Source organism: Elaeis guineensis, chromosome 16 (genome assembly GCF_000442705.2).
Source record: "Elaeis guineensis isolate ETL-2024a chromosome 16, EG11, whole genome shotgun sequence".
Lineage (NCBI taxonomy): Eukaryota > Viridiplantae > Streptophyta > Magnoliopsida > Arecales > Arecaceae > Elaeis > Elaeis guineensis.
In genome coordinates this window covers 32,480,743-32,501,866 of record NC_026008.2, presented here as the reverse complement: position 1 = coordinate 32,501,866, position 21,124 = coordinate 32,480,743, and positions in this window count along the sequence as shown.

Sequence of the window (21,124 nt, the reverse complement as noted above, 5' to 3'; positions counted from 1 at the left end):
CTCGATTAAAAATAATCAGACTCAAAATTTGACTCGAAATTAATTAAATCTTAATATCCCAAGTTTAAGTTTAGCTTGCTAAAAAAAAATAAAATAAAATTCGAGTTTGAATCGATTCGAATATCAATTGAGCTATATTTGAACTTGAATTTGAGTTCGGATCAAATCTTAGTCTACTAATAATCAATATAACTAAGCGGCCTTAATAAGTGGTGTAATCTCGCGCAACTACGAAGAGTTCGCAACTTGTGGAGGTGGAGGAAATAGTACTAGCGGCAGAGCGTCAGAGTAGAAGCCCATGTTGCTTTTATGGCTGACCCTACTTAGCCTTCACCACCGGTGATGGTGTTTTTTTTATCTTGACCCAAAACCCGAACCTGTTGACAGTCTATTGATTGATAGTCCCATAATGTATGTATATAGGAGTATAAGCCTCGGTGAATAATGAGCCAAGGTTCCTTGCTTTCATTTGCTTTAGCTTCAATGAATGCTGTGCTAGGATAGCGGTTGCGTTCTTTGTTGAGAAGCTAACTAAAATAAGCTTTTTTATTGATCCTCCCAAGCCGGAGCATATCGCTACTGAAATGAATCATTTTGTTTTGCCAAATGCTCTAACAAGCTGCACACTTTCAAGCTTAGGCCCACGACTGATCTTCACATCTCATTTGAAAGCGGCAGGATGACTGAATGTGAAGTGAGAGTACATCTTTGAAAGGAGTGAGATTGATTGATTAAGGTAGGTCACTATCAAAGGATAGCTTATCCAGGTCAAAGGCAAATTGTTTCCTAAGAAGGAGGTGGGTGGTCAACTAAAGGTTAGAGTAGAGGACCAATAGCATAGCGAAAATGTGGATCAAGCCGAAATGCAGTGCATATTCATTTTTGCTCCTCTCTTTGTTGTGAGAGAGTTACGCAAATGGGAAGGCACTCAACCCCATGGGTGGGTGATGAAGAAAGAAGTGCCATGAGCAAGGCAAAATTCAAAATAGGATCTTTAGTTGGTTGAGGAGTCCAGCAAGCAAGAAATCCTCTATTTCTGTACAAAATAAGATTGTTAAATTAGATGTCATATATTTATAAATAAATAATATTATTAAAAATATATATAAATTTAAATAGGTTCATGAGCTCTCGATCATGGTTTCTTGCTATTTGAGCTCGAAAATAGTTGGATCAGATCGAGCTTGGATTGGAGTAGCTCACAAACAACTTGATTTGTTTGCATCCCCAATGATACTTATCATTTTTGATTCATCGACACTTGCCATTAGCAGGGTCTGGTCTACTGTAGTTGGTCTTATAGGCCGTTTCTCATGAGGCTTTCAATGCCTTGGGTTTCTTTTCTTTCTTTGGTTTGGGTTGCGGCCAACAATGTTTCGAGTTTAAGCATTTTGGTTCTTATTGCATTGTTGAGGATGTACGTATATGACAATTGATGTTGCCCTACTTTTCATTTTTATTTTGGATGAGATAGAGTATTCATATAACTCTAGTATGAATACAACTAAAAAGATCAAAAAAGAGAGTATCCCTGAAGGCCAGAGAAGGTCCCTTATATGAGTCCACACAATCCCTCTAGTATGCTTTGCCACATAAGAGGCCATCTAGTTAGCAATGCTGTTGGTCTCAAGATAGACATGACGAATATCGATAGAAAAACAGCTCCTCGCCACACACTATATATGATGAATAAGAGGGTGTACCATCACAGTCGATGATTATCCTCACAACCAAGCCACCATAGTAGCCAAATCTCCCTCAATCACCAGCCTCTCCGCTTTTAATCTCAACTTGGCGAAGGTAATATCTGCCCCAAGTCACCTACAACTCTATCGTCGGAACAGTGCTTCGATGAGATGACATCGGCTAGTAGCCAGAAACTTAGAGTCAGGGTCCCAAATCACAAATCCCATGCCCCCTGCTGCCATCGAAGTTGACCTTAAGACAATTCGAAGATGGGGGCTCCCATGTGATGAACATTAGTCGGGTCATTACCAGAGTAGTCGGGGACCCTAGATGTCCCGAGCAGCCAAGGTTGAACTAGTCGGTAGGCAATGCATAACCTCAATGACCGGAACCATCACTCTCTTTAAGATGAATCTTATTTGCGACATCACCTTAAATATGCCCTATTCCTAGCCAATCAGATGTGATAAGCGATGTAAACAGCTCCAATGCCCATTGTCCTGGATGAGTCAGTCTCCACGCTCCTCCAAAGAACCTCTAAGAAAAACTGAACTAGCTCCACGAGGGTAGAAGTCATTGCAAAAAGTCACACCATTCTCTACACCTATTGAGCTCTAGGGCAAATGAAGAGGATATTGTCCATAGTCTCCTCCTCCATGTCACAGCTAAGGCAAGTCACCGGGAGATCCATGCCTCTGACCCACAAGAGTACTCTGGTCAAGAGGTAGTGCCACGCCACCTTCGAAAGAAACAAGCTAACTCTTGGATAGATATGCAGTCTCTAGATCCACATCCCATCTAATCTTCTGGTCGGAGACCCTCTGTATACCTCATACAAGTCCCTGGTCACTACTCTCAAGATGCAAGCCGACCCCTATACTCTCACATCTGGGCCAACATACACCAGCATCATAATGGAAAGCATCCTCTACCAAATCAGTCCCAAAAAGGTGGGATACTAAATCAACATTCCAACCTTTCCCCTCTAGGTCAGAACAAGAGATGCGTATTGACTCCTCCATCTCCATGTTCATGAAGGTGGACGATCTACTCAAGGGTAGCTCAGTAATCTATGGGTCCTAGAAGAAATTGATCAACTGCCCATTACTTACAAGCCATCTGACTTGGTCTAGTGTCGTATGAGCTTGAGAGCAAATCTTCTTCCCAAAGAAGGAGCTACACCAACCGGGCTAAATATCATGACCAATGGTTCATGAACCATACCTAGCCCTCGTTATCACACTCTAGAGATAATCCGACTATAATAAGAATCTAGCAGCATGTTTAGCAATCAGTGCCTGACATCTTGCTACTAGGAACTAGATACCAAGGCCTCCATCCTCAATCGACTGATAAACCACATCCTATGCTAGAAGGTGGATACCTCCCTCACCTTGATGGGACCCCCATAAAAAGCTTCTATAATGCTGCTCAGACCTCATCAACATGATCTTCGGTAGGATGGTGTGTGATATCATGTATGCTAAAATCAAGCTGAGCATCGATCATCGGAATGACCCTATCTATCATGCAAAGGCATTTGGCTTGCTAGCCCTCTAGTCATCCTTGGATTGCCTCCTCCATCCCGATACATGGTCTTCCGAAGAATGCACCCAATGATGGGGACCTCCAGATCGGTCCCTGAGGACTCCACAATCTCCAGTTGCTCTCTAATCACCTACCTCAACTGTCTTCGATCTTTGGACTAAAGTATAAAGTGGACTTGAGTAAATTCATCTTTTGCTCAGATGCCCTATAATACTCTTCCAAAATCCTCTTGAAGTTGGTTGCATTTTGAGTAGTCGTTCGGCCCACCAAAATATAATCATCTACAAAAAGGAGATGCAAAATCAGTCTAGCTCAAGGGGCAGACTTGTATAGATCCAAAGCTTGCTCCATGATAGCTACTTGCAAGGCCTTAGATAAAAAATCAGTGCAGAGGATAAAAAAATAGAGGGACAATAGACAACCTTGGCGAAGGCCAACAGTAGATTGGAAGTAGTTTGTGGGGGTGCGATTGACTAGAATTATGGAGGAAGGTGACTTGACACAGTCCATAATCCATCTGATCCACTATCCATGTGTTAAATGAGTGTCCTAAAAGTCAATTATTGACTGACATATTCTATAATTTTAGGATTTAACTTTATACTTGTAATACTTTTATTATTAATAAAGATATTTTTATTTTCAATCATATTTACATGTCCATAATTTATCTTAAAAATTAACAAAGATAATTTTTGTATATTCTCAAGGTGTCAAAAATTTGAGATATATATTAATTAGTGATTAGTTTCTGAATACTCCCGATCAAAGAATCATCATGGAGGATAATGATCAATCCATTTAAAGATCGATACATGGATCATCTCCTTTCTGGATAGATGAGTCTCGAATCTGCAGTGTAGAGACACTAGGGTGAGAGTACAGGTGGTTGTTAGAGAACAACTTATACTGAACGTGACCAACATGGGAAACTACTTGGATATCTACTCACTCATCAGTGGTTATCTCGATGCTGTAGCGGTACGAGTGATCCTTTAACCTGCGGAGTCATTGGCTATTCGCAGTGAGGCTACTGAGTTTGACTACATATTTTCTTGATTTCTAGCCATTCAGATCCTTACTGTGTATGTTGACTACAGTAGGTTCAGATTCGCTGTTAGAAATAAGATGTACCTAAATAGAATCTATCGATCTTGATAGAAAAGAAGAAGTCCTATACAATTTGTGAGACTGAGTGCAGAAAGTCTTTGGTCAAAGTAAGTGTGAATACTAAAAAAGAGTTTTTACGAGATTCACAAGTGAACTCGAGTCGAGCCAATCTAGCATATGACTGACAATGGAATCTGACAAATTTTTCATGACCTCCGTCAAGTCGAAACTCATGATAGAATGACTGAATCACATGATAACTGCACCTAAGAGTTCAAACTTTCATTCTATTAGGTTATCACTACATACTGCTAGGCATCACTGATGGATTGTGGGACTCATCGGGCATCGTCTTGATGATCGATGACTCTCGAAGGATAGAATTAAAATTATTTCAATCCATCGAAAGAAGTTTTGATGATATTATGATGAAGATTATAATATATCTCACTACCAGATAGAATGAAACCTATGAGATCACACATTAAGAAATTTAATCTTGAATTAATCAATTGGGCTTATAAAGTTCTAATTGGATTAAAAATTATTGAAATCCTATTATATTTAAAAAAATCATGCTCGTATATGATTAAACTCAATTCTTCTCTAAATTTGAATTTCTTATTAGATAAGGATTGGATCAAGTCTATAGCCTTAAACCTTAACTAGATTCATTTTGAATTGGATTTAGTGGGGTACCTATTTAAGAGTCCAAAAAGATTGGATCAAGTCAATTAGTTGGCAAACTGATCTACTTATTTTTTTCTTTGTTATTTCTTTATGAGGTGTGGAATTATTAGAAAGAAGAGAGGAGGCGCAAGCCTCCTATTTTTGAAAAGACCAAGGGGCGCAAAACCCTTGGAGTGGGCGTCATAAGAGACAAGGGCTTGCCCCCTCTTTTGCCTTGGCATGGAAGGAGAGAGAGAGAGGGGCTACGCCCCCTCTCTTGTGTGCAAAAAATCCTAGAGGGGCACCAAAAGTTGGCGGCCCAACTACTTGCCCCTTTTTGATGAGGGTGCCCACTCGACTTACTTATTTTGATGTGGGGCGCCTCATCTACTTGTCAAAAAAGATGAGGACTTTTCCACTTGAATTTGATTTTTTTTTTAAATATCAAATTAAAAAGATAAAAAATTTTATGAAATAAGAACTAGCTTTTTTAGATTGATTAAAGATTAATTTAGAATCAAGAAAAATTCTATATAAGAGATGATCTCCTAGGGTTTCAAAATTAATTGATTGTGAATTTAGATCTCACCTTCTCTCCATCTCCATGCCATCTTCTTTTCCTCCTCTCTTTCCAACACTCAAGGGTTGGGTGTCCCATCTTCCCACATGCCTAATTTAAGGGTGATTTATTCTACAGCAAGGAACAGAGAAAAATGCTGAAGTGCAAGTGTTGAGATCGCGGTCAAAGATCAAGAGTTGATCAAAGATCTAAAAGACTGAGATTTATTTTGGAAAAGATAGATCTATAACAAGAAGAAAGATTCAAGATTGATCTCGATGGATATCTGTAGAGACCAGACACATATGCGGATCAGAAACCTTCAGATTTAGGATCATTGGTTGCGGTGTATTTCAATCCACACAAGGTATTGAGATCCAATCTTAATTTTTTTTTTTTATTTTTAAATTATATGTATGTCTTTAATTCAGAGCTCAGATAGATGTAGATTAGATTTATTGCATATGGGATTAAAAGATTTAACCTAGATCGTTTTCGCTGCTATTTCAAAAAGATTTTGAAATCTATACATGCAATCCTATTCGATTTTCTAACAGTGATATTAGAGTCACTGATTTTTAAGACATGTATAATCTGATTTTTAATTTAGATCTGAAAGTTTGAACGGTTTAAAATTGATCTTATGCTAGTATAAGGTTGTCCTGATATAGGGTTAACCTCCTATATTGAAAAGATTATTCTAGTATAAGATTGATCATTTTTAAAAACTATTTTTGAAATATTTACATTAATCTTTTAGATCTAAAAATAGATGTGTATGATATGTCTTTATTCATGTTAGATCTAAAATTAGAATGATTAAAAATTTACATCGGATCGGTATAAAATTGACCTGATATAGGATTTATCTCCTATATTAAAAAGATTGTCTTAGTTTGATATGAACTGATTTTTTGAAAAATATTTTTAAAATATTTTAATCATTATTTTAGATCTAATTTTATATATATTTGATATATATAATTCTTATTTTAGATCTATAATTTAATATATATATATATGATATATATTTGTAGTTTAAATCTAAAACTTCATATATATGATATATAATATTAGATTTAAATCTGAAACTGTTTCAAGATCATAAGCCACTAATACATGTAATGAAACATAATCTAAAATTTCTTTTTAGAATCTAAAAATCATGTTATTGCATGTGAGTATGAGTTGAACAAATTAGGTCTAGTGATCTAACTATAATTAGGGTTAATTGATTAGATCAGGCTAGAACTCATTGTTGGTTTTGAGCAGTTCATTGAACCGAATCAATTATTGGTTAGGATTAGGTCAAAAAGACTCAAAATCAAGTTTAGTTGTAGTTGATTACATCGATTCATATTTTGATGTGAATTGATTGACTTAAGACTTAATTTGGCTTAGTGGTTCGGGTCTAGATCAATAGGTTAACTTGATCGATTCTAATCGATCAATTTGGTGTCGATGGCAAGTATCTAGATGATGGTTATTTAATTAGTTTCATTGTCTGACCTGATCAATTCGTTGGTGTCTAAGAAAAGTAATGGAGGGACCCCCACTCATCTTAACTTATCTGACCATTTTGAAAGATTAAGTTTTGAATTAGGTTACTTATTGATTCAAGTTCACCCATGCTGACTAGGTAGGTCAGATATGTGAATGTGCTGACCTGAACTTAGTCAGTCAAATATCAAATCTGATGACTTAGAAGAGATCTAAACCTAAATTTTCTTACTAAATATTAAGTCTAACAGTCTTCCACCATTGTAGAGACAATGGTGCCTTTCCGGTATTGATCATTCTCGAGTGATTACAGTGGTTCGGTTGCATTGAGAAGGTACAACCATTCTATTGGCATTAGATGCCCCAAGATAGAGATGAGATTGGGCCCAATAATTGTTAGATGAGAGATCCAATGACAGCTTTGCATCTGCTAGTGAATGATGGGTCTGACTTAACTAAAAAATATGTCAATAACTGTTAGGTGAGGCCATAGGATTTAGAGACTGAACTCGCTGCATCTTGCTTAGTGAAGCAATGGATAAAGTATTATCCACTCATTGGTCTATGCTTACCAATAACTGTTAGGTGAGGTGTGTATAGATCAGTAAAACTACAGTACCCACTAAAAATCGATCGCATATAAATTTTTATTTCTCCACTTGAGGAGTGTGAGAGATTCGAAGAAATAGTGAGAGCCTTATTTGATTTTAAAAATTTTTAGAACAAACATTTAATAAGTACAAACATCTAACTAAAAACTGTTCTCTCTGCAGATAACCATGTCGAGTGCCAACCCTTTAGCCCATATTCTTGGCATAAATAGATTGATCGAGATAAACTACAAAGACTAGCTCCAAAATTTGAAAATCATTCTCAGTTTTGAAAAGTTAACTCATATCCTAAATCAAGATGCACCTGTGTTACCAGCTCATCCATCCCCTAATCAACAACCCGCACTTGAGAAGTGGATGGATGAGGACAATGAGGTGAAATGTTACATTCTAGCATCTATGTCCAATGATCTTCAGTGATAGCATGAAGATATGAGGACTGCCAAGGAGATACTGACTCATCTATAAGAGTTGTATAGTGAGCAGAGTTACACAGCTCGTTTTGAGGTCTCTCGAAGACTATTCAGAGTGAAAATATGTGATAGATAGTCCGTCAATGATCATTGTTTGACAATGATCAAAGACATCGAAGAGCTTCAAAAGCTCGAGATGAATATGGATAAGGAATTGTAGGTGGATTTGATCCTCCAATCTCTTTCTGATTTTTATGGGCAGTTCATTATGAACTACCATATGAATAAAATTGATAACATTTTATCCGAATTACTGAATATATTGGTGACAGCTGAGGGCATCTTAAAAAGTTTAAGAGGTATGATTTTGACTATGAAGCGAACTTTCTTAATAGAAAGTCTTCTTTCAAGAAAAAGAAGAAGCCTACAAAAAAGCAAAAGAACGAGGTCAAACCCAAAAAGCAGGTTTTGAAGAAGACCGACGATAAAGAAAAGTATTTTCATTGTAATGTCAAAGGCCATTGGAGAAGAAACTGATCAGCCTATCTGACGATTGTGAAAAATAAGAAGAAAGATGGGCCTTCTGAAGGTATGTCTGATTTGCTCATAATAGAATCTAATTTAGCGATTTTTTCTTCTTCTAGTTGGGTTCTAAATTCTAGTTTAAGTGCTCACTTGTGCACTTCTATGCAGGATCTTGAAGAAGTTAGGTGGCTGAGGGAAGACGAGATTACTTTTTGGATCAATAATGGAGTAAGAGTTATTGCTGTGATCGTTAGGACCTATCTTTTGCGACTACCGTTAGGATATAGATTATTATTAAAAGACTGCTATTGTGTACCTATAGCTAGTAGAAATTTAATTTTCATATCTGTGCTGGTACAGGATAACTATAATTTTTATTTCAATAAAGATATATATGTAATTTATTTTGAAAATAAAGTTGTTGTACGTATTTTTTTGATTTATGATCTTTATCATTTGTATATGGATACGAGTGTTAATATTAATGAGTAAATTATAAATGCCATAGGGTCTAAGAGACTTAGAGATAGAATTAGTCAAAAATATCTATGGCATTTTAGGTTAGGCCATATAAGAGAGGACAGACTCAACAAACTAGAGAAAGATAACCTTCTCGAGCCATTGACTTCCAAGTCTTATCTAGTTTGTGAGTTCCGTCTTCAAGAAAAAATAGCTAAGTTGCCCTTTGTGGGACAAGGAGAAAGGACCATTGAGATATTAGTCCTAGTACACATTGACGCATGTGGTCCACTCGATATACAAGCCAGGAGTAGCTATGTCTACTTCATCACTTTTATCGGTGATTATTTACAGTATAATTTTATATATTTGATGCATCGAAAGTCTGAAGCTTTTAAAAAGTTCATTGAATTCAGACATGAAGTAGAAAAATAGATCGAAAAATCCATAAAGATTCTTCAATCAAATCGAGGAGAAAAATATCTTAGCGAAAAATTTTAGATCTATCTCAAAGATAATGGTATAGTCTCACAATGGACACCTTCAGGGACAGCTCAGCTCAACGAGATATCCGAAAGAAGAAATCAGACTCTATTAAATATGGTCTGATCCATGATGAGCTTCACAGATCTTTCTGTCTTTCTCTGGGGACATGCATTACTTTCTGCTATTCATCTTTTAAATCAGATTTCTTCTAAATTCGTTCCTACTACACCATATGAGTTATGACATAGTAAGAAGTCAACTCTTAGGTATCTCAAGATTTGGGGATGTCTGGTCCATGTCAAGCGACAACAGATGGATAAGTTAGAGGCTACATCTTTTAGGACTCATTTTATAGGGTATCCTAAAGAAATCATGGGATACTACTTCTATCTTTCTGAGGATCATAATGTAATTATGAGCCATCATGTCGTCTTCTTAGAAAAGGAGTTTATCCAAGATGAAGGCAGTGAGAAGAAGATTGAGCTCAATGAGAAGGTCTCTGGAGAGTATTAAATTCAAGAACCTAAACCTAGTAGTAAGCTAGTAGATATGATACCTCCTCTATCTCGTAGATCAAGTAGGATCTCCCATCCTCCTAAAAGGTACTTAGGTATTCTTACAGAGGATTTAAAGGAAGCATTCTTTTTGGGAGATAGGGACATTAGGAATGATCCTAAGACCTATAATGAGGTGATGTTAGATGTTGACTTTGAGAGATGGATAGAAATGATAAAGTCAAAAATTGATTCTATACATTCCAACCAGGTTTGGGTCTTGGTAGATCCATCTGAAGGTATTGTACCTATTGGGTATAAATGGATCTATAAAAAAAAATTAGGTCGGATGGTCAAATAGAGACCTATAAGGCAAGACTGGTTGTGAAAGATTATAATCAACGTGAAAGCATTGACTATCAAAAAATCTTTTCATCCGTGGCCATGCTGAAATCCATTCAAACTCTGCTTGCGATTGCAGCTTTTCATGATTATGAAATTTGATAAGTAGATATTAAAACTACTTTCCTAAATGGATATCTTGAAGAAGATATCTATATGGAGTAGTCTTTGGATTTCACATCTAGTGATAGTGATCATAAGGTCTGCAAACTGTAATGATCCATATATGGACTCAAGCAAGCATCTTGGAGTTGGAACACTCGCTTTAATGATGTGATCAAAATATTTAATTTCATAAAAAATGAAGAGGAGCCGTGTGTGTATAAAAAGATCAGTGAAAGTGCTATCACATTCTTCGTATTATACGTAGATAACATCTTCCTGATCGAAAATGATATTCTCATGTTGACATCGGTCAAGGTATGGTTGTCAAAAGAATTCACTATGAAAGATCTAGGAGAAGCTTCCTATATTCTTAGTATAAAGCTCTATAGGGATAAATCTAAGAGAATGATAGGACTCTCACATCGAATGTATATAGAGGAGGTGCTGAAGAGATTCAGCATAGAAAACTTTAAGAGGAGACTCTTGCCCCTTAGATATGGCATTCATCTCTCCAAAAAGATGTGCCCTGACACACTTGAGAAGATCCAATGTATGAGCAAGATCTTTTATGCTTCGACAATAAGGAACCTTATGTATGCCATGTTATGTACATGACCTGATATAGCCCTTACCGTGAGTGTCACAAGAAGATATCAGGTAAATCCAGGTGAAGAATCTGTGAAGAATATCTTTAAGTACTTAAGAAGGACTAAGGATTTTTTTTTGATCTTTGATCGAGGATCAGGACTGAAAGTAGAGGGATACATCAATTCAGACTTCATAACTGATATCGATGATAAAAAATCTACATCGGGGTATATTTTTTTATGTAATAGAAGATCGATTAGCTGAAAAAGTTTCAAACAGTTGGTCATTGCAGATTCGACTCTGGAAGTCGAGTACATCACCATCTCTGAAGCTACTAAGGAAGCTTTCTGGTTCAAAAAATTTATTGCGGAGCTGGATATGATACCATTAGATGCCATTGCACTGCACTACGATAACAACAGTGCCATAGCCCTTACTAAGGAGCCCAAGTCTCACTAAAAGTCCAAATATATAGAGCAGTGGTTCCACATCATATGCGAATACCTCGAGAAGAAGTTTATCGAGGTGCAAAGAGTCAACTCCATGCAGAATATGATGGACCTGTTAACCAACCTTCTCAGCCAGCAGAAGATCGAAGCTCACCTTGAGAAGATGGGTCTAAGGTATATGGTCAATTGACTTTAGGTCAAGTGGGAGTGTGTTAGATGAGTGCTCTAGAAGTCAATTGTTGGCTGACACATTTTGTAATTCTAAAATTTAACTTTATACTTATAATATTTTTATTATTAATAAAAAATATTTTTATTTTCAATCATATTTATGTGTCCATGATTTGTCTTAAAAATTAATAAAGATAATTTTTGTATATTCTCAAGGTGTTGAGAATTTAAGATATACATTAATTAGTGGTTAGTTTCAGAATATTTTCGATCAAAAGATCATCACAGAAGACAGTGATCAATCAATGTAAAGATCAGTGTATGGATCACCTCCCTTCTGGATAGATGAGTCTCGGATCTGCAGTGTAGGGATATTGGAATGAAAGTACAAGTGGTTGTTAGAAAATAACTTGCACTAAGTATGACCAACATAAAAAATTATTTGGATGTCTACTCACTCATTAGTAGTTATCTCGATATTGTAGAATATGAATGGTCCTTTGATCTGTGGTGTTATCGGCTATTCACAGTGAGGCTACTGAGTTTGATTGTATGTTCTTTTGATCCTTAGCCATTCAGATTCTTACTGTGTATATTGGCTACAGTAGATTTAGATTTACTGTTAAGAGTCGGATGTATCTAGATAGAATCTATCAATCTTGATAGAAAAGGAGAAGTTCTATGCGATTTGCAAGACTGAGTTCAGAAAGTCTTTGGCCACAGCAAGTGTGAATACTGAAAAAGAGTTTTTACGAAATTCACAAGTAAATTCGAGTTGAGCCAATCTAGCATATGACTGACAATGGGATCTGACGAGTTCTTTATGACCTCTGTTAAGTTGGGACTCATGATAGAAAGATTGAATCATACAATAACTGCACCTAAGAGTTTAAACTTTTATTCTACTGAGTTATCACTATATATTGCTAGGTATTATTGGTGGATTGTGGGACTCATCGGGTATCATCTTGATGATTGATGACCCTCGAAGGATAGAATTGAAATTATTTCAATCCATCGAAATGAGTTATTGTGATGGAGATCATAATATATCTCACTACCAGATAGAATGGAACCTATGGAGTCACACATTAAGGGATTTAATCTTGAATTAACCAATTGAACTTATGAAGTTCTAATTGGATTAGAAATTATTAAAATCCTATTGGGTTTAAGAGAATCATGCTAGCACATGGTTAAACCCAATTCTTCTCTGAACTTAGATTTCTTATTAGATAAAAATTGGATCAAGTCTATAGCCTTGAACCTTAACTAGCTTCATTTTGATTTGGGTTTAGTGGGGCACCTATTTGAGAGTCCAAAAAGCTTGGATCAAGTCAATTAGTTGGCAAACTGATCTACTTATTTTTTTTCTTGTTATTTCCTTATGAGGCGTAGAATTATTAGAAAGAAGAGAGGAGGCACAAGCCTCCCATTTTTGGAAAGACCAAGGGGTGCAAAATCCTTGGAGTGGGTGTCATAAGGGAGAGGGGCTCGCCCCCTCTTTTGCCTTGGCATGGAAGGAGAGAGAGAGGGGCTACGCCCCCTCTCTTGTGTGGAAAAAACCCTAGAGGGGTGCCAAGCCAAGGGTTGGCGCCCCAACTACTTGTCCCATTTTGATGAGGGCGCCCACTCAACTTGCCTATTTTGATGTGGGGTGCCCCATCTACTTGTCAAAAGAAGTAAGGATCTTTTCAATTGGGTCTGATTTATTTGAAAAAAATTAGATTAAAAAGATAAAAATTTTTATGAGATAAGGACTAGCCTTTTTAGATTGATTTAGAATCAAGAAAAGAACTATATAAGAGACAGTCTCCTAGGATTTTAAAATTAATTGAATTGTAAATTCAGATCTCACCCTCTCTCCATCTCTACGTCATCTTCTTTTCCTCCTCTCTTTCCAATGCCCAAGGGTTGGGCATCCCATCTTCCCACATGCCTGAGTTAAGGGTGATTTGTTCTACAGCAAGGAATAGGAAGAAAAGACTGTAGTTCAAGTGTGGAGATCACGGTCAAAGTTCAAGAGTTGATCAAAGATCCAAAAGATTGAGATTCATCTTAGAGAAAATAGATCTATATGAGAAAAAAGGTTCAAGATTGATCCCGATGGATACTTATAGAGGTCGGACATATGTACAGCTTAGGAACCTTCAGATCTAGGATCATCGATTGTGGTATATTTTAATCTGTGCAAGGTATTAAGATTTGATCTCAATTTTTTTTATTTTATTTTTAGATTATATATATGTCTTTAATCAGGGCTCAGGTAGATGTAGATTAGATCTATTACATGTGAGGTTAAAGGGTTTAACTTAGATGATTTATGCTGATATTTTCAATAGATTTTAAAATCTATGCATGCAACCCTATCCGATTTTCTAACATCATAAAATTTGAAGTTCTCTAGTATATCTATAAGAAATTGCTAACTGATCCAGTCATACACCCTCTCTATATCGAGCTTAATGGCTATAGGACAGTGATGGATCGGAGTCCTCTGTAAATTATGCATGAACTCCTATGCAACCATCATATTGTCAGAGATGCTGTGACCTTGATAAAGGTACTCTACTTCAGATTGATCAATCTAGAGAGAATCGGCTTCATCTATTTGATCATAATCTTCACACAAGTTTTGTATAATATAGTATGGAGACTAATAGATCTGAAGTGACTAGATTCTGAGGCATTCTATCTTTTTTGGAAGAAAGATAATGAAGGTCCTTTTCTAAGCTCCAGCATGGATCCTAAGGTGAAGAGCTACTGCACGGCCTCCACCATCTCGTTCTGAATGATCATTCAGTACTGCTTAAAGAAGAGGGATACGAATCCATCAGGACTAGGTGCCTTGTTGTCTACCATGGCACAAAAAGCTCTATGAATCTCATCCACCAACACCAGACCAATCAACATATCGTTATACTATATTGAGACCTAATCAGTAGAAGGTGAAATGATAGATAACTCTCCTCACCCAAGCCGCTCAGTCCACCTTATCCGAAGGAATTGAAGGACCTTCGGTTTGATGTATTCCTTACCCTCCATCTAGTAAACCCCCATCATCCCCCCAATGTCTAAATCTAGTTCCTCTGCCCCTTGATAATAGTCAACTGGTGGAAGAACTTTATATTTCTGTCACCTTCTCTAATTCACTGGATTTTGGACTTCTGTCTTTAAAACACCTCATGCTGGTGCAATGGGGAGTGATGCATGGTGAACCTCCTCTATAGCTCTGTGATGTCCACCTCAATCGACCATCTATCCTGATCTTGTCTCCTCTAAAGCTTAATAATGACAGCCTTAGTGTCGTCTAGTCTTCTAAAGATATCACCAACCTTCCCTCGGTTCCACCATCAAAATCTGCATCTCATCAGCTCCAACCTTTGGGTGATGCAGCACATCGCATTGCCCCACACCATTAGCCTCAACATCTCTCGCATAATGTCCTAGGATCGAAGATAGGAGAGTTAGAATTTCTCAAATCATAAAGGGCTCCAATACAAGAGATCCATATCAGTGGAGATTGGTATCGAGTAATAGTCGAACACAAGCTTGGCTAGGTGATAGACCTGATGATCTAGATGCATTTGGATCCAGCTGGCTGTACTGAATGCTTTGGCAATGCGCTCCCAAACCCTCACTCTATCCTAGGTAAACTTAGGACTAGAGAAGCTCAAATCTATCAACCCATTCATTTGGATGAATTCACAGAACTCTCTTGCCTCAATGTTGTCAATGAAAGACCTACCTCTCCTCTTCTTTTGGGTACTATCAATATAGTTGAAGTCTCCTACCGCTAAGGAAGGAATGTCCCACTCAATCAGTCTAGACACCTCACTCCACATCAGTCGTCTCTCCTTGTAATCCATGCTCACATAGACACCAGATAAAAACCAAGGAGAACTATTATTTTCAGAGATTATAATGGCTGCATACTGATAATGAAAAATATCAACATTAGTCCCCCAATTTCTTCAAGCCAAAATAATACCCTCGGACAACTCATGGGACTCAATTGAATGGAGTCCCCCTGTTCTTAGGAATCTATGTCTGGCACAGATGAGGCTATTACTCGACAAATAGGTTTCAAGCATCCCACAAAAATATGGAGTTTAGAGATGCATAAGTCTTCGAAATGTCAACATGAGTGAGGATTTTCTAGCCCCTCAGGGATTCCACTTTAGCACCTTCATGGAGAGCTTATCAGTGGTGAGATGTTGGGTCTTCGCTCTCCCCCCCTTGCATGGTCATTAGAAACTATGTCCAGCCCTTCCATGGTGATAGCCATCGTACCAGGTCTATTTGCCTCCAATGTAGCCTTTAATTTGGCCATAACACCCTTCTAGCCCTTTTGCAATTCATGACCTAGCCCACCACAAGCAACATCTTCACCTTCCACCTTCTCCCCTATGGCATTCCCACCAGTTGGGGGTTTCTCCTTGGAAGGTTCCTCCCCACCACTAGTTCATCTATCTTGAGCTAATCACTACCCTTTTCCTTTGCCTGCAGCACAATTGTGCCCTAACGAATCTCAATTTTAGTGTCACAGTGATAAGTAACATATTTTTATATTTATTATAGATATTTTCAGTATTTTATGGTGCTAACATCTTCTAAAAAATTTAATTTCATAAATAAATTAGATTTTTTATAAAAATAAATAATTTTAAAAATATAAAATTAGAACATATTTATAAAAAATAGATGTCTATTTAATTGAATAATTTTAAACATCAAAATGATAAAAAATTATTAAGTAATTTAATGCATATTTTTTTTTCTATTTTTCAGAAACAAATCGGAGCAAAAATCAAGCCAAAATATCCTAAAAATTAATTTTTATAGCCTTCAGTGCACAGTAGACCGGCTGCTCAGTCCACGGATTCAAAGATGCGGTCCACGAGAGCGATTCGTAGTGTTTGGCATGATTCACAGGTGGGCAAACAAAATTCATGCAATTCAATGGCTGATGTCGCTCTGAATACGCGATCGGATGGCTGATATCATGCATTACCATATCTAACGATGGTGGTCCACTCCCAGTGTGCGATCTGACGACCCAAATCAATTTTGAATGAGATCCAACAGTCCACATTTATTGTCGGCAAAGAATTAAGTGAAGAAAAAAATCTGAGCATGATCCAACGGCCGAAATTTCATCCAATGCTTGTTTTGATGGCTATGGTTATTCCTGACTGAGAATAGGAGATCAAACGCATTGATCAACGGTTGAAATCAATCCGATGATTGATCCAATGGCCAGCATCATTTTTGATCATGATAAAGATTTAAACACTATTTTTGGGGCTGATCTGGGTGGTCAAATGAAGATCCAATGGTCAAAATTAATTCATACAGATATTATACGATTTTTAAAGATTTTAGGACTCCTTTTGCTACCAAAAAAAAGTAAAAAATTTACCTATAAATAGGGCATCCGGGAATAAGAGTAGGGAGGAGAAAAAATCAGTAGAAACATGAAAAAAATTAAAAAAAAAAATTAGAGAGGTTTAGGGATCCAAGAGTGGGAGAATATGGAGCTAGAGATCTTAATGTGTGGCTAAATCCCTTCAATCTAGGAATACGATGAAGCCTGTAAATGAGTTTTTATTTTTTTTTTATGTATTTAATTTTCATACAATAAAATTATACTTTTATTTCATATCTTTTTATTTTGAGGTATTGATCTAGCCTACACGGCTTAAACCATCCATTGACGTGCCGTGATCTCTGGATACGGTACGTGCCTAAGAGAGATAGATCGTGGTATATTAGATTAAACCTTATATCTTGTAATTAAATTTAGATAGTTTATACTCTAATAGGATGAGCTGTGATCTACTGATATAGTTCGTACCCCTTAGAGATAAGCTATACTAATACCTTAATCACAAGAATTAATATTACAATATAAAAAAAAATAAATCTAATTTGTATGGTAGATTTGAAATTCCTGGATTATCTCTCTGACTTATTTTTTTTATAAATTAATTTATATTTATAATTAAATTTTTACTATTTTATTCTTTCTTTAATCCTTTTATAATCAATTCTCTTTTATTTCTTCTTAAAAAAAAATAATTACCCTAGAATAAACCCTAAATAAGATAAGATGGAGATTTCATCATTCTTCTTTGGCCTACAAACCATCATCCTGCATACTACATTGACCTAAACTTTAATCTAAAATCAATTAGACATTGGCCCTTAAGGACTTTTGAGCTCAATAGGATAAGGGATCCTAAGAGTTGGATCGGGTTAGGGTTAGTCAGTTTGACTGATGTCTAGAAAAATGATTCAGAGACTACGTCTTGAAGAAAGATAATTTTTTAATTGATTTCGTTTGCCTACTTGACCAACTTAGTTGGTGTCTAAGGAAAGCAACGGAGAGAGTCCCACCAACTTTATACTTACCTGGTCAGTTGAGTGGCTAGTCTTTTATCTGGAGTGCTCAAAGGCAATCTTGACAGTTAGAAACTGTCTAGATCTAGAATTATCCTTAACTAGGATTGACTGTATAACTTGATTACTAACCTATAAACATTAACCCTAATTAAAATACTCTTCTCTATCATCTCTAGATTTAGAACTCCTTAGGCTCTCCTCTTTAGAATTCTCTTCTCATCTATCTTCCTTTCCTCTTCTCTTCAAAAAAAAATTATAAAAATAACTAAAAATTTTCAAATTTCTTCTTGGACAAGGATATCTGATCGATTAGTGAGAATAGATCCAAACTTTACATCGAGTCCAGTAGACCTTAAACCCACCATGGGTGAACCCGAACATGAACCTCGGATATTGAAAGATCTTTGCTATCTAGTTGGATCAACCTAACTCTCATGTATCCGACTGCCACAAATTGATGTCAATTTTAAAATTAAACCTCAGATCATAAACATGCTTCTCAAATTCACTGAAATTGAGGATGCATACATTTTTATGAGAGAATTTGAGAAAATATGCGCCACGATACAGCTTCAACAGCTTACTGAAGATGCTGTAAAACTGAGGTTGATCAACTTTGCCCTCAAGGATAGTGCCAAAAAGTGGTTATACAATCTTCCTAACCAATCCATAACATCATGGGAGGATTTTGTTAAAATATTTTTGAAAAAAAAAATTTCACACCATAAGACTGCCAAATTTAAGAATAAAATTAATCAATTTTATCAATTACCTGGTGAGTCTTTTTGGAAGTACTTTGATTGTTTTAAGAACTTTTTGAGTCAATACCCACACCATGAAATAAAAATTTGAAGACTGTACTAAATCATTTATGAAGGACTAGACCCAAACTCTAGAACCATATTGGAATCAATATGTCAGGGTCAATTCATGAACAAAGAGCCTATAGAAGCCTAGCAATTTCTAAAGGACCTAGCAGAAAAGAGTCTACAATGGGAGATTACTAGAGAACCTGATAGACTCATATCTTCAAGAGGGGGTGTATATCAAGTTCAACCTTTTCTAGCTGAAGAGGCTAAATTTGCATCTTTGATCTATAGGATAGAGGCCCTAGAACTCAAAGAACACACCTAAGTGAACCAAGTTGCAACATCCACTTGCAATAGGTATAATGCCACAGACCACACAATGGAAGGATATCTTTTCTTGATGGGTCCAATCGAGAATGAAGTAGCACAGGTGAGCGTAGCCTATCAAGGATCCACAAATGATCTCTACACACCAACGTACAATCCAGAATGGAGGAATCATCCCAATTTTTTTTGATCACAAGGGTCAAACTCAAATAGACCTACCTTCACTCAGTCCAACCCCAGATTCACTCAATCATCAAATAATCCATCAGGTTTCAGTAATGATCAAAGGCTTAACTAACTAGAAAAGAGTCTAGAAATCCTAGCAAAATCGACTGCTAGCACCAACACTATACCAAACAACTTCATGTAGACCACGAGCCAGAAATCCTAGCAAAATCAACTACTAGCACCAACACTATACCAAACAATTTCATGCAGATCACGAGTTAGCTTTTAACTTTCAACACCCAGGCTATTGTCTGTTTAGAGATGCAGTTAGGTCAATTATCCATGGTTGTGAGTGAAAGAGAAAAAGATAAACTATCGAGTCAATCTGAGGCTAGTCCTAGAACTCAGAATAATCAAGGATCACAACAAAGAGCCTAGATCAACCAATTAAATGTAATTCACACCTTAAGGTCTGAAAAATAAGTAGACAATCATGTCGGTATACTTGAAGATCAAGATGACCTGTTGTCTAAACCACCTCATGAGCAAGTGACCGATCAGATCGAGTCTAAGGAGCCAAGTAAGTCTAAGGAGTCAACAGAGATTGACGAAACACCCAAGCTACTTGTAGAATCCACCTCAGATTTTAAGCAAGTCAAGACATCACCCACTAATCTTGTAGCTCCTTTTTCAAATAGACTTAGATCCAACAGATATTCAGCCCATATGGATCAAATCTTAGAGATGTTTAAACAAGTGAAAGTAAATATCCTTCTACTAGATATGATCCAACAAGTTCCCACATACATCAAATTTCTCAAAGACTTATCCACAAAGAAGAAGACTACCAACATTCTCAAAAAAACCTTCTTGGCGGTGAGTGTGAGCTTATATCTATTGAGCCACATGCTTGTTAAGTACAAAGATCCAAGATCTCCAATAATCTCTTGTGTCATTGGGGAAACCATTATTGATAGGACCTTATTAGACTTAGGGACTAGTATGAACATCTTACCTTATTCGGTCTATAAAAAATTAGAGATAGAAGAATTAAAACCTACAAAAATCATATTACAATTGGCAGATCGATCAGTGAGGATCCCTAAAGGAGTTATGGAGGATGTATTAATTAAGGTCAGTAATTTTATTTATACTATAGATTTTGTGATCTTCGAGTTTGAACCAGTGTCTAATCCAAAAGATCACATCTCAGTAATCTTAAGAAGACCATTCTTAGCAACCACCAACATCCTAATCAATTATCGCAATAGACTCATGAAACTCTTATTTGGAAATATGACCATTGATCTTAATATTTTCAATCTTGAAAATAAAAGGGATCAATTCGTTGATGTAAACCTGATCCAGGATGAGATCTATGAGACCATTGACCTAAGGGAAGAAAATTTTGACTGTAATATCTGATCAGACCAAGAATTTGAAATAACTTATGAAATTTCTCCATCTAGTGATCAGAGAGTTCATCCACAATAGCAACCACCTGTCGAACCACTTGTAAGGATGGATGAACCAATATACAAGCCATCGATTGAGGAAGCATCAAAATTAAAACTCAAAACACTCTCTGAGCACTTCAAATATGCGTATCTAGATCCATCATAAATTATATCCATAATCAT